The sequence below is a fragment of the Cervus elaphus genome, chromosome 26, assembly GCF_910594005.1.
Source record: "Cervus elaphus chromosome 26, mCerEla1.1, whole genome shotgun sequence".
In the NCBI taxonomy this organism is placed as follows: Eukaryota; Metazoa; Chordata; class Mammalia; order Artiodactyla; family Cervidae; genus Cervus; species Cervus elaphus.
The window spans coordinates 14,410,100-14,424,628 of NC_057840.1; the positions used below are offsets into that span (position 1 = coordinate 14,410,100).

General features: G+C 35.4%; 1 long non-coding RNA gene across 1 annotated transcript; it reads left to right on the top strand.

The window, feature by feature from the left end:
• Nucleotides 1-2,622: 2,622 nt before the first annotated feature.
• Nucleotides 2,623-13,872, top strand: LOC122684206. The gene is made up of 3 exons (XR_006337954.1): nucleotides 2,623-2,726; nucleotides 4,764-4,765; nucleotides 13,804-13,872. It is a non-coding gene; the product is annotated as an uncharacterized LOC122684206 (long non-coding RNA).
• The last annotated feature ends 657 nt before the right edge of the window (nucleotides 13,873-14,529 follow it).

Below are 14,529 nucleotides of genomic sequence, written 5' to 3' on the forward strand. Positions count from 1 at the left end.
CTATCTGATGCAACTCTGCATATAGAAAAAACAAAACCATTCATTTAAAAATATTTATTGAATGTATACTACAAAAGATAAATTGTATTGAAAAATTTAGAAATGTTCTCATTCTCATAGCAATTGCATTTAATAGAAGAGTTCAGGCAAACCAATTCAAGGTGGAAAGTGATAGGGTCTCTGGATGAGATTAAAAGTCATTATTACAATGGCTGAGGAAAGGGAGATACACAGTTTTAGGAAATATAAAATATGTGGAAAGGTGGCATCTTAGAAGTGGCTTTATTGGGAAAAAAAAGGGAGGAGTGGTATTGTAAAACAGTGGTTCTCAGTGAGGGACAGTCCCGCTTTCCTGCCTGCTCCGCCCACCCAGGAGGGACGTGTAGGAATATCTGGAGGCATGTTTGATTTTTGGTTGTTACAACTTGGGAAGTGCTACTGACACCTAGTGGGATGCTGCTAGACATCCTACAGTGTACGGGACAGTCCCCTCCAAAATAATAATAGCAATCAGATCTTATTGTCAAGAATCAGGTTTGAGAAATCCTGTTCTTGAAGAGAACACAAGGTTATCAAAGTTACCACATGGAAAAAATGTAGGATACCTGGAATTAGTTTGACAAGAGTAGAGAAATAGAGGTAGGTGATAATGAAATTATTGGGCTTCTCCAGTGGTTCAGTTGGTAAAGAATCTGCCAGCAATGCAGGAGACCCAGGTTCGATCCCTGGTAGGGAAGATGCCCTGGAGAAGGAATTGGCAACCCATTCCAGTACTCTTGCCTGGAGAGTTCCATAGACAAAGGAGTTGGGCAGGATATAGTCCCTGGGATCTCAAAGAGTTGGACACGACTGAGTGATTAACTTTCATTTTAGTTTCAATATTGAAATAGTTATTAATACAATAATAATTTTGTATGGTGATGGTTAGTAGACTTATTGTGATGATCATTTCATAATGTATTTGATTGTCAAATGACTATGTTGTACACCCAAAACTAACATAATATTGTATATCAACTGTACTTGAGTTAAATAAATCTAAAAAGAAAGTATTAGGTAAGCCTTGAGTATTAGGTTAGACTATAGAGTTGATTCATTCTTTTCATTCACTCACTCATTCAATAAATATATCTCAGGCAGTGGGGACGGAAAGATAAAAAAGTTTCTGCTCCCAAGTTTACAGGATAGCTGGAGAGAGTCAGTTATACTAATCATTGTATGTCTACTGAATCTTTGCATTTGATTTCTGTGAGACACCAATTCTATTGTCTTTAAAATTTGTTCAGTTAAAAATAAAGTTTTGAAAAGAGTATACACTATATTCTTCCCATGCTTAGGATCTGACTTAATTTTTGCCAACATACCTTTTCTTTGCTTTTGTATAATTATTAGCAACCTGTGATATGTTGGAGAATATGCATTGTTGACCCTTCCAGATTCACTCTCCATTCCTCTTCACACTGCTCCATGGGTCCAGGATGCTCATGTTGATGGGTACCATGCTTGAGAGCCCCTGTGTTTGCTTTCAGTTACATTTAGCCCATCTGGGACACATATACTTTCAGAAGGTGAGAGTGAGAGGAGAAAGTATTTAGGATGTTTATTCCTTTTCCAGGTAACCCAGTCACCACAGGTTAGCTGCTCCCTCAACTGAAGCCCCCAACTCCTTTCAGATGGGCTTTCTCATAACCTTCTCTGAGTTCCTATAACTGCTCCCTTTCATAACCCCTTCATACCTGAGCCTGTTGCAAGCCTTTTGATTCTGCACTATATCTCTTTATGAGCCTATCTACACTTAATAAAAGTCCTTTTTAAGCTTTCCTCATATTACCCATCTAGGACCTCATTTTTATTTATGAAACACATGACTTGGGTAATGGTCATTTGGTAGCTGCTGATGAAAAGACTTCCGCAAAGGAAAGAGTCCAGAAAAGTTTGGGAGTCCAAACTTTTGAGCCCAAAAGAATCTATTGAAGAATTTACCTATTAACTTATTTACTAGTTTGTTGATTTTTAAGCGTGTCATACCTCAAAGGTTAAGTTGTTTCACCATTTTGATATTATTTATGTGAACTAAAGAGCCTTTTGAGGAGAGTGAAAGAGGAGAGTGAAAAAGCTGATTGAAGCTCAACAATAAAAAAACTAAGATCATGATATCTGGTCCCATCAGTTCATGGCAAATAGAAGGGGAAAAAGTGGAAGCAGTGACAGATTTTATTTTCTTGGGCTCCAAAATCACCCTGGATGGTGAGTGCAGACATGAAATTAAAAGATGCTTGCTCCTTAGAAGGAAAGCTATGACCAACCTTGACAGTGTATTAAAAAGCAGAGACATTACTTTGCCAACAGAGGTCTGTATAGTCAAAGTTATAGTATTTCCAGCAGTCGTGTAGAGATGTGAGAGTTGGACCATAAAGAAGACTGAGTGCCAAAGAATTGATGCTTTTGCACTGTGGTGTTGGAGAAGACTCTTGAGAATTCCTTGGACTGCAAGGAGATCAAACTAGTCAATCCTAAAGGAACTCAATTCTGAATATTCATTAGAAGGATCGATGCTGAAGCTGAAGCTCCTGTACTTTGGTCACCTGATGCAAAGAGCTGACTCATTAGAAAAGACCCTGATGCTGGGAAAGATTGAAGGCAGGAGGAGAAGGGGACAGCAGAGGACGAGATGGTTGGATGGCATCACTGACTCAGTGGACAGGAGTTTGAGCAAACTCTGGGAGGTGATGAAGGCGTGTTGCGGTCCATGGGAATCACAGAGTTGGACACTACTGAGTAAATGACAACAACAACAACATCAAGTTTTTCTTCATTTTCTAATTCTCAAGATATGAAGACATACTTTAAGAGGTCAAAATAATAACTCAGAGTTAGCATTGACAGGGAATGCAAGAATGAAAAAGGAATTCTGCTAGTATAAATAATAATGCTTGGAAGCTTATTGGATATGATACTGTGGAAGGCCAATGTGAGATATGCAGAGAAAGATGATAATGAAAATTTGGAACATGATGCAAATAAACAAAACTCCACACCCCAGTTCCTTTATAGCTCTCATGCCTATCTCATGAATATTGAGATTAGAGTTTTTTTTTAGATGAAGATAAACAGAGACAGTTTAATTGGAAAAGTAACTGCTTGTGTCAGTTAAGTGGAGAAAAAGTGATTCTTTTTACAGGGAATTTGAACTTCAAAGTCAGACCCTGAATAGAGTGAAACAGGGAGTCTGTCTCCTTCATTTGGTCTTTAAAGTATCTCTACATTAAGAAGGATCTGTGTGCATTTTGTGTACCACGTGGAGAGAAACCAGAGACTCCAAGGAGACTGGTAAAATCTCAGCTTTGTCCTAGGTCCTACTTGGATAAAACAGGTCTACACTCCAGAGGCGGGGGAAGAATGTATCTGATGCAAACCAGTTTAACTTGTATAAAGATACTCTTTGTATTTTCTTTTTTTGTTTAGTTAATTTGTACTTACTGGGCAACATACTTGCCAGAGGTTCTAAAAATATACAAATGATAAGATATGGCCCTTTCCTTCAAGGATTTTTAAAATAATCTTCTGTGAACTTTCCAACTATGTCTGAACTGTGCTGTGTGGGGAACCAAGGAGTGTTCATCTAGCCAATCTGATATAAAAAGAAAAAAAAAAAAAGATCTTCCTTGGCTAGCATGGTGATTACAGCAACAATCTATAAGGAAAACCAAAAACCAATGTGCATCTCAGAACAAAATATGGTTAATGTGATCCAGTGATTCCCTCCCATTAGGAGATACTCTTATATGGGACAAACTAGGAAGGTGTTTATTATTTCTTCCATTCGCATTTCCTTTAAATTAATATTGAGATTGTCCCTCTGAGGGATTATAATGGGTTGTATGACAAAGTTACGGTCAGGCTAGTGTCTATTTAAGTTACAGAATTGAAAAAAATTAACATTTTTAGCCCATAATATACATTTCTGATTCTTGAAATGTCTGTTATTCACTTTGTTTTGTTTTGAAAATGGAAAGTATCAGAAAATTCTCATAGTGCCTAGTATCTGATGCACTCAGAGAAGTATTTGAAAATTGATATTATATAAAATCTTTTTTGAAGATATGAATTTTATCATCAAGCCTTTTCTTTTTCAATTGCTGTCCCAACCATTCTTTCCCTCAATTCAATAGCATCACCAAGCACATTCCCTTTCCCCAGTATGTTAAGTGTCTAATATTTTAACAGCTTTATTGAAGGATAATTTACATATGAAAATTTACTCATTTAAAGTATACAGTTCAATGAAGCTTAGTAAATTTATATGATTGTGCAAATCATCACCACAGTCTGGCTTTATAAGATTTAGTCACTAAAAACTTTCCTTGTACTTCTTTGCAGTTGACCCCTGCTCCCACTCTAGTCCCTGAAAAATCATCAATACTTTTTCTATCTCTATAATGTTGCCCTTTGTTCCTTTAATTGCTGAGCAGTATTTCATGTTTGAATGTATCAAATTTTGTTTTTCCATTTACCAGTTTATGGACATATGGATTGTTTCTAGTTTTTGGCTATTGTGAATTATTCTAAGTAAGGGAATATAAATAATATTTATCTGCCTACAAGTATCTGTGTAAATATGTTTTCATTTCTCTTGGGTAGATACATAAGACTGGAATTTCTGGGTTATATGGTAAGTATACATTTTACTTTTTAACAAACTAAAAAAACTACCTGTTTTCCAAAGTTGCTGTATCATTATATGTTGCTATGAGAAATGTAAGATGTCAGTTTCACCACATTTTACCAAAACCTGAGATTGTCAGCTCTTTTCATTATAGCCAGTGTAGTAGGTATATAGTGGTATCACATTGCGGTTAAGTATCTGTTTTACTAATGGCTACTTATATTGAAGATCTTTTTGGGGAGGTTAATTAGATATTTGCATATCCTTTTATATAAAGACTTGTTATTGGATTGCAAGAGTTCTTTTCATATTCTGGACACAGTACTTTTATCAGGTATAACTTGCATATCTTTTCTCTCAGCCTGTATCTTGTCTTTTTGTTTTCTTTATGGTATCTCTTAAAGCCATGGATATATAACCATATGTATCCATACACATGTGCATATGCAGAGATTTTACTCGGCCTTTTGGTTTTATTAAATGAAATCTAACTCTGCATAACTTTTAGTACTTTGATTTTCTCACTCAACATTACCTCATGGAAATTTTTCCGTTCGCTCTAATGCATTACTTTTAATGACTGCTCACTATTCCTCGGTGTTTATTTCTCCATTGATGAGGGTTCAGTTTGTTTCTCCATTTATTTTTTTCCCTGCATAACAACAACCAACCACACCCATGTCCATAACTATGTATCCTAAGTACTGGTGCCTTTCTTCTTTTTTTTAATTGATTGAATTCTTCTCTTTTTGGTTGCACTGTGTTCTTTGCTGCATGTGGGCTGTCCCTGGCTGTGGCGAGCAGGGGCTGCTCTTCGTTGTGGTGTATGGGCTTATTGTGGTGGTTTCTTTTGTTACGGAGTGCAGGCTCTAGGCATGAGGGCTTCAATAGTTGGGGTACAGAGGCTCAGTAGAGGCTTTGTTGCTCCACGGCATGTGGAATCTTCCATGCAGGGATCAAACCTGTGTCCTCTGCATTGGCAGGTAGATTCTTATCCACTACCACCCAGGAAGTCCATGGTGCCTTTATATCTATAGTTTGAAGCCCAGTAATATGATATTTGGCTCAAAGGCTTTGTTTACATTTTATTTTGATAATTGTTGCTGGATTGCTTTCTGAAATAGATGTGATAATTCACTTTTCTAACAAAGGTCCGGGCATCTTTTCTTCCATATCCACAAGAGTCAGAGAGATATCCCTTTAAACATGTGTGCCAGTGAGGAAGGTAAATTGTAGCTGAGCATGTGCATTTCTGTGATGACTAACACATTTCGGCATTTTCCTAGGGCCTCGCTGGTGGCTCAGCAGTAAAGAATCCACCTGTAATGTGGAAGACTGTCCGCAATGCAGGAGACACAGGTTCAGTCCCTGAGTTGGGACAATCCCCTGGAGAAGGAAATGGCAACCCTCTCCAGTATTCCTGCCTAGAGAATTCCATGGACAAAGGAGTCTGGCAAGCTACAGTCCATGGGGTTGCAGAGTCAGACACGACTGAGCAACTACGTATACATACTATAATTACAGTTGTTTGAACTTGTTCATCTATTAACTCCCATTTAAACTTTCATACATTTTTTCCCACAGTGATGAGTCATCACTGTGGAAAAGGATAAGGCTTCCCAGGTAGCATAGTGCTAAAGAATCTGCCTGCCAATGCAGGAGGATGCAAGAGACGCGGGTTGGATCCCTGGTTCGGGAAGACACTGTGGAGGAGGGCATGGCAACCCACTCCAGTATTCTTGCCTGGGAAATTCCATGGACAAAGGAGCCTGGTGGACTACAGTCCATGGGTCACAGACTTGGACACAACTGAAGTGAGTGTGCACACACAAGTCATCACTTCACAGGTTGCTTGCTAATTGCAAAAAGGAAAATATACCTTTAGTATGAAAAGATCTGCCTGTTACCACCCCAACTAAGAAGACAGTCTTAGTATTTGCTAAAATGGGATGATCTGACACTTTTTGTTCTCTGCTATGTAATATAACATATGTAAATCATTGCCAATAAAGTGATTTTGCCAAGAAAATGTCACGTAGCCAGCCTCCCCAGCTGGATCCTTGACTTTCATGGTAGAAGCTTTGTTTATGTAGAGACTACATATTTTATCGCATATACCTGACTGATAATAGAGGTAAAACAGGCCATGTGTTTTAGAGCATCTAATTTCTGTCTGGTTTTTTCCCTTGTTAATATTATTTAGATTTGGAGAGAAAAGTTTGATGAGAGAAACAGTAGTATTAGCATATGTTACAATCCAGCTGCAATCTTTTTTCTGCAAAGATAATTCTGCTTTTGAAATATATTGCATTAGATGTGATCTGTTGTATCTATATGTCATTAATAGTGTTCAAAAGTTTCTACACCTGACCGTTTACTTGGACAAATGAAAAGAACAATGAGCACTGATTTCTAAGGACCTATTAAGTAGTCATTTAATAGCAAATTAGCTTAATCTTAGTTTGCAGTAATTAAATTTTGGAAAAATTTATTTGCACATCAAAATGACATTTCTTAGCATAAATATCCTTATTTTCAGAGGCTTATAAGGATGCAATAGATATGATTCTGTTTAATATACATAACTGTGAATAGACTTAATGTTGAAAACTTTAAACACTTCCTTTTACAATTGAGATTTTTGTTTTCACTCTTCCTTATAAGATAAATTTGAGACAGATATGTGTGAGAGTTGTAGAGTGGATGACAAAATAGAATGCTAGAATGGGAAGGAAAAGTTGATAAAAGTATAACTGATTCAGAGATTTTTCTTGAACAAATGAAACCAAAGATTTTTTCCCCAGCAACACAAAGTAATTGCTTTTCTTTTTTATTTTCTTGGAGACACATGTAGACTAAAATGTAATAAATACTGTACTTGTGTGTTTACTTACCAAAATGTTCTCCTCAGAAATAGTAATGATACCCTTTCATTGACATCATCCAAGTGATAATATACTTTTGTTTCTGTCATTGGAGTAATAATAACCTTTCAACCACATCACTGCACAGTACTTCTTTCTTATATTGAACATAATGCATAAAAATAAAAAGGCTATATTATTTCTTAAGGAAAAGGGTTGTTATTTAAATAAATTCACAGACGTCTGAAAACTACAGTTCCTTGTTAATGTGTACTTAGAATTTCTATAGATCCCTGTAACTTTTTACAAAAATTTAATTTTCATATTCCATAAATTGTCACGTTATACTTAACTCTACAGATCTCTGCTAGTTCACGTCTCAGAAATGTAGCTTCAAGTCAGTTCCAGTTGCTTATATCACAGTAATTAAAAATTAGATTTTTTTGGCCAAATACTTCTCAGACTGTTTCAAAGCCTAATTTGCATAAAATATTGCTGATAGATAAACTGTAAGTTATTAAAGGGCAGACATGTCCAAGATAATGTTGATAAGTGATTTTTAATATAACTTAATAAGAGTTGACACTACTCAGAGTGAAAATTTTAACTTTTTCTTGCAAATTACTCTAGTCACTTAAATTAACTCACAGTTTTAATATAAAACATTGATATGTATTTAATAGAGTCTGCTATGAATTGCTTCCTATCAAAATAATTGCGTACAGTGTGAAAAGAATTTGTGACATTAGTCTCCTTTAGTTAGTATTTAAGAACAAAGAGAATAGAAGTCCATTGTGTTTTTGTTTATTAAGTTTCCTTTACTTCATCATAAATTGTAAAATTGTGATTTTTGCTGGATGAAGGAAATCCAAACAGCATCACTCTATATAATAAGAACAGTGAATGATATATTGAGTATTTAAAATAAAGAACTAATCATAATAGTAGTAAACTAATCATGCAGACATGAATTCTGGAAAGTAGGCTAGGGGAATTTTATAACAATTATAAAATTTTATATCCTTTTAATATGTGTTTATTAAATAAATGTCTGTTTCTGGTCTTGTTCCATTTCCCAAACTACTTTGTCAGAGATAACATTGGATAGTGTTGGTTTGAAGTCACACTTACTTATTCTGCAGGGCAGAAATGTTATTTATTTCTAGTACTACAAATAATCTCTAAGTTAAAGCCTAAATTGTCTGTTGGACTTTACTGAAATGAGAGATGCCTAGTTAAAGCTTTTGTTAAAAAAAATTCTTGTTTATCTAGCTGAGCAACTAAACAACTTCAGGACTCAATTTAAGTTGTTCTAAACATTATTTTTTGGTTTTCTTATTGGAAGTGGAGGGATTGTTCACCAAATTGGTAGTAATAAGAGTGAGGGATGACCCTGTTATTTAGTGTGTTTTCACTAGCCGGATCCCTTTCTCTGAATATTAAGTGATGTGTTATTCTCAACCATTATTGTTCTAATAATTTTTTTGTTACCAGTCTTACTGACATATAACTCACATACCTTATAGTTCACCCACTTGAAGTATACAATTCAGTGGTTTTTAATCTAGTCACAGAGTTATGCAACCATCAGCAGAATTAATTTTAGTACATTTCCATGATCCCCCAAAGAAACCCCATAGCTGTTTACAGTCACTCTGCGTTTCCTCCCAACCAGCCTCCTACCACCCTAACCCTAGTTGTTGCTTGGTCACCAAGTCATGTCAGCTCTTTGCGACCCCACGGACTGTAGTAGCCTGCCCGTCTCCTCTGTACATGGAATTTCCCAGGCAATAATACTGTAATGGATTGCCATTCCCTTCTCCATGGGATCTTCTTGCACTAGGGATTGAACCACGGCTTCTGAGTTGGCAGTCAAATTCTTTACCAATGAGCCACAAGGAAAGCCCCCCTAACCCTTGGCAACAGCTAATTTAACTTCTGTCTTTATATAGATTTCCCTTTTCTGGACTTTTCATGTAATTGGAATTATCAAGTATGTCTTTTTTTGTGACTAGTGTCTTTCACTCAGCATAATGTTTTCAAGGCTTATCCATGGTGTGTAGCATGCATCAGTATGTCATAGCATTTTAAGGCCAAATAGTACTCTATTTTATGGAATCTCTCATTCTCTTTGTCCATTCATTGATTGAAGGACACTTGGGTTGTTTCTATTCTTTGGCTATTACAATGTTGTTATGAACATTCCTGTACAAACTTTGAAGTGGATATATATTCCACTTCTCTCGTGTATATGCTTGGCAATGGAATTGTTGGATCATATTGTGATTCTATGGATAGCCATTGGAGGAATTGCTATGTTGTGCCATTTTACATTCCTACCAATGGCACATGAAGTTCTGATTTCTATACATCCTTGCCAGCATCTGTCTTATTTGTCTTTTTGATTATAGTCATCCTACTGAGAATAAAGTGATATCTCATTGTGATTTTGATTTGGATTTTTCTGACAATTTTGAATGTCTTTTCAGGGACTTGCCATTTGTATATCTTCTACAAAAAATGTGTATTCAGATCCTTTGTTCATTTTAACAATTGTTATTTGTCTTTTATTACTATTATGAATTGTTTATATATTATTACTTTTGTTTTGTGTGATTTACTAAAGATGAAAACCTTAATGTATGTGTGTATAATAAATTCGGTTATTAACAAAACATGAAATCAATCAAATATAATTTTTGGTCAGTCTAACATAGGGAAATTAATTTGATTTATTTTTCTTTTAATTATTCTGAAGTCTATTTGACTACCAAACTGTGGATTTTAAGAAACTACTCAGGACACAGCTTATAAAATAATAGGATATATTGATAGGAAGTTAAGTTTAGAGAAATAAATTATTTATTGTGAGAGTTCAGAAAGAGTTCTCTTTTTAGAAAGATGTAATATGAAGAAAAAATTTTTCATTATAACCAATATTTTCATTATAATGCATTTATTTTTTTAAGTGTTTAAAAGCTTTTGGCATTTGAACAGTCATTTTTCCTTGTTTCAAATTTTTTCATAATCCTTCCTTCATACATATTATTACTTTTAGGTTATAAATTACACTTTAAAGAACATAAATGTTTTTATATTTCAGTAAAAGCAATCATCTCCACTTCCCACTGCCTTATCTTCAGTTGAACAAATGAGGGAAAGAGTAAAAATCATTTTTGGTCCCTTGATGTTGGTGGTCTGGCCCATTGACAAATATAGTGAGTCAGAGATATAAGCTTAGGTTACATGGAAGAACATTTAAGAACAATCAAGGTTTGGAGAGGAGAACAGCTGCTACTAAAATGTCAAAGTATTAAGTATTTCTGTATATGTAATTGAAGGAAATGGAGAAGACAGCAGAGTGTTCAGGATGAGGCCCAGGTTCACTGTAATTTGAAAGAAGGTGTTAATGATCCTTCCTTTAAATCTCTTTCTTTGGGCCTGGGATGTTTTATGAAAGTCTCCTTATGTATACTGCAGAGAAAAAATGTGTAGCTCAACACATACATGACTTCTTTTTAATGACAGAAAGAAATGATGGGAATATAACTGAAAATTATCTTTCCAGTTTGCAAACTCATTGGGCAATATGAATTTTTCTTAAGGTTCCTGGGCTTCCTTAGTGGCTCAAAGGGTAAAGAATCTGCCTGCAATGTGGGAGACCAGGGTTCAATCCCTGGGTCAGAAAGATCCTCTAGAGAAGGAAATGGCAACTTGCACCACTATTCTTACCTGGAAAATTCCATGGACTGAGGAGCCTGGTGGGCCCCAGTCCATGGGGTCGCAAAGATTGGACACGGCTGAGCATCTAACACTTTCACTTTAATAAGTTTTGGTCAGACAGTAAGCCTTCACCATAAAATAAAAGTGAATGGACTATAAAACTGAACAGACTAAACTTCGTTATAAATTTGAATGTTTAAATATATACAGGGAGTTCAACACTTCAAATATAATGCTTATTTTAAGTGATCTTTGAAATAAAGCAGTGTATGAATGATGGTATAACTAAGATAAAATAAGTTTACATATATACAAATTTATCAATATATATAAATGTTTTAAAGCACATATAGTTCTCTCAAATAGATGAAATTTTAAATATCAACTTATTACTACTAGCAAGAATGTGCAGAATGTAAGTCACAATTCAAGACCTGGGCACAGTGATAAGAGTGCCATCTCATTTGAGTAACAGCTCCTCGTATCAGGTGTAACATCATCTTCTGAGATTCTCATTCTTACGTCTAGCCTTTATTTTAGCTCATAGATGTGCCACTGGAGTTTTTCCATTTAACAGCCAAGCCCTGTGACAGGATAATAAGTCCAATAATGTGATTGTAGAGAAGAGCTTGTTTTTGTCCAGGAGAGATGGAAATTGTCCCTACAAAAGAAAAAGAAAGTAAAAGTGAAACGTTAAGAGAAATAGCACTTTAAGGGCGAGAATTTTGTTTATAGATATACTTTCCTTCAGTGCTAGTTTTGCAAGTAAGTGCTTTATTTTGTGGTCTTGGTAAATCATGGCTGCTTAACTATGAGTTTAAAGCTGTTCAATTACCAACAATCCATCCCCTAAAACATATGCATGAAAAGATGTAAAATAAAGCAATAAAGAAAATTTCCTGTTTAAAATTTAATGCTGATATGATTAAAAACATATATCAACAGCTTAAAGGCAATCAGACTTCATAATCTAGGAGTAAGCTTGTTATAATAGAAACAAGCTTCATTGTCATTTCTGGATGCCAGATTAATTTATTATCATTTTCCAAAAAGCTGAAAATGGTGAGAGTGATTCCTTTATTTGAATTGAGAACTACATCTGGGTCAGAGTTAATAGCCATCTGAAAGGAAAGTATCATTTGAGAAGGCTTGGGGGTATGCCTGAAGCTTTTTACTTTTATGTCATTTGCTAATAAGCTAGTTATCTGGAAGCTATGAAATTAGAATATTTGATTTTTCTGAGATTAAAAAGTGTTGGACTCATAGTTAATATTTTGTACATAAGGCTTCCATTACATTCTGCAACCTTTAAAAATCCAATGTTCGGGCATGTTTTTTCTCTCTCCTTCTTCCTGCCTTTGTTCTTCCCTCCCTCTCCCCATCCTTCTCTTCCCATGCCTCCTTCCCTCCCTTCCTTCTTCTCACTTTAGGAGATGTTTCTTTATTTGTTGTAGTTACATAAGTTATTATAAAAATTGAATTAAGATAATGTTCTGAGCTTATGTTTTACAGACATTCAAACTTTAGAACTATGCATGGTTTAAAGAACTTCATACTTACTATTTGTACTGCGTAAGCTTGCTGGTTTATACCAGTATATGTGCTATTTAACTCATATGTGTTATTTAACTTATATGTGTTATTATATTTAACTTATATGTGTTTATATATTTGTTATATATTATATATATATTCTATTATATATATTTATATATTTGTTATATATGTGTTTATATATGTGTTATTTAACTTATATGGAGAGTACATCATGAGAAACGCTGGGCTGGAAGAAGCACAAGCTGGAATCAAGATGGCCGGGAGAAATATCAATCACCTCAGATATACAGATGACACCACCCTTAAGGCAGAAAGTGAAGAGGAACTAAAGAGCCTCTTGATGAAAGTGAAAGAGGAAAGTGAAAAAGTTGGCTTAAAGCTTAACATTCAGAAAACTAAGATCATGGCATCTAGTCCCATCACCTCATGGGAAATAGATGGGGAGACAGTAGGAACAGTGTCAGACTTTATTTTTTTGGGCTCCAAAATCACTGCAGATGGTGACTGCAGCCATGAAATTAAAAGACACTTACTCCTTGGAAGGAAAGTTATGACCTACCTAGATAGCATATTAAAAAGCAGAGACATTACTTTGCCCACAAAGGTCCGTCTAGTCAAGGCTATGGTTTTTCCAGTGGTCATGTGTGGATGTTAGAGTTGGGCTGTGAAGAAAGCTGAGCGCCGAAAAATTGATGCTTTTGAACTGTGGTGTTGGAGAAGACTCTTGAGAGTCCCTTGGACTGCAAGGAGATCCAACCAGTCCATCCTAAAGGAGATCAGTCCTCGGTATTCATTGGAAGGACTGATGCTGAAGCTGAAACTCCAATACTTTGGCCACCTGATGAGAAGAGTTGACTCGTTGGAAAAGACCTTGATGCTGGGAAAGACTGAAGGCAGGAGGAGAAGGGGATGACAGAGGATGAGATAGCTGGATGGCATCACTGACTCGATGGGCATGAGTTTGAGGAAACTCCGGGAGTTTGTGATGGACAGGGAGGCCTGGCGTGCTGCGATTCATGGGGTCGCAAAGAGTCGGACACGACTGAGTGACTGAATTGAACTGAACTGATGTGCTAAAATTTCAAAAGCCTATATCCATAGACTAACTAGTTATACTCAAAGTATTTCCCCCTTCTGCCTTTACTGGGAAAATAAGTATAGGGAAGGAAAATGTGGGAATGTTAGTGAACCACTTAGGAACAAACTAAACTTGAGGAAAAAATAGAAACAAAATAAATGTTATGACCAATATGGAACTTAGTGTGTATTTGACAAGTGTTACACATTTTTTAGACTATAATTTTTTATATTTGGTTTCCCTTTATTCATTTCCTTCCTCTTTTATTCTTTTCTCCTCTCCTTTATCATTACTTTATTTCTTTTCTCTCCTTTCTTTTTCCCACCAATTTTTTTCTTCCACAAATAAGAAACGTTTCCACTCTGAGTAGATCTTTAGAATGCCAGTGTCCTTACATTTAGTTTTACAAGAGCAAGATGTATGTGTTTATGTGTGTGGTGTATCTGTGTGTTTTAGAAGTTTTTATTGTAAGAAAATTTAAAACAGAAATTTGAATATATTATCTTTCTCTTTTGCCTAACATTTTATACAAATTCTACATAGTTTCAGAAATAAAATACAGTAAACAGTTCAGAATTTCTGTGGCATAGTCTTTCCTTAAAATTTCTTACTTACTACAAAAGTCTATATTGACTTATTTT